Genomic DNA, 928 nt, shown 5'->3' with positions numbered 1-928 from the left:
GGGGGGGTTCCTCCTTGTCGGCCTGATGTTTAAGTCCCCAGGGAGACTTTCTTGGGACACCTTTTGAGTGAGGGAGATAAGGTATCATTCGAAGGGTATTGCTTTCGAGGCGTCGGGTTTGTCTGGTGGACAATATTTCAGTGGTTCCGTGACAATTTCCTATTCTTCAGTTGGAATGTTTCTTTGTTTGCTTTCCCGTGATGCGCTTACGTTCTTATTTAGGCACTCAACAGAAGGTGGGTTAGGATGATATCCTCCTTATCCCGATCTAATGAACTGGTGGACAAGTTGGATCGGTGGTGTTACTTACTCTGCTTGGCGTTCCGATGGTTGACGATGATGGTGTTTTCCGAGTTTGGTAGCCATATTCGGTCTTGCTTCCCTTCCTTTTTGTGCCTTGGTTTATTGCAGGCGAGGCTTGTTTTGACTGGTTCATGTGATGCCCGACATGCGGGGGATGATGTTGGTTGCAACTTTTGCTAGTATATAGCATCATGATCTAGGCTGGCATGTGAGATTCACTTACCGTTCCTCTTGGTGTATGATCGAGTTTCTGGTTTTCTATCTGGAGGAGACTAGGAGGTTTCACTAAGAAACCCCCACAGACGGCGCCACATTGTTTGACTCAAAAGATATTGAAACTTTTTTGAACAAATCAACCAAAGAAAATGAAGAGGTAAATCTTTGACAAACCTAATAACCTCTAGATCTATAAACGATCGGAGAATAATGCATACAATGAAATAGGAATAGATCAATCTTATTGGTATTTTACATTTCTTCATTCGTTAATCGATGAAGATCACTGTTTTTTGTCTTCCATGGGAAGGCTCCTCTTTCTAAGAGATTACAAGGAAACGCCCCCTTTCATTGAGAGACTCCTCCCCTATACTATAGTTATGGAATTCTCACTATGGGTCGATACAAC

Source organism: Nicotiana attenuata, unplaced genomic scaffold, assembly GCF_001879085.1.
Source record: "Nicotiana attenuata strain UT unplaced genomic scaffold, NIATTr2, whole genome shotgun sequence".
In the NCBI taxonomy this organism is placed as follows: domain Eukaryota; kingdom Viridiplantae; phylum Streptophyta; class Magnoliopsida; order Solanales; family Solanaceae; genus Nicotiana; species Nicotiana attenuata.
Note: the sequence above shows the minus strand (reverse complement) of the source record.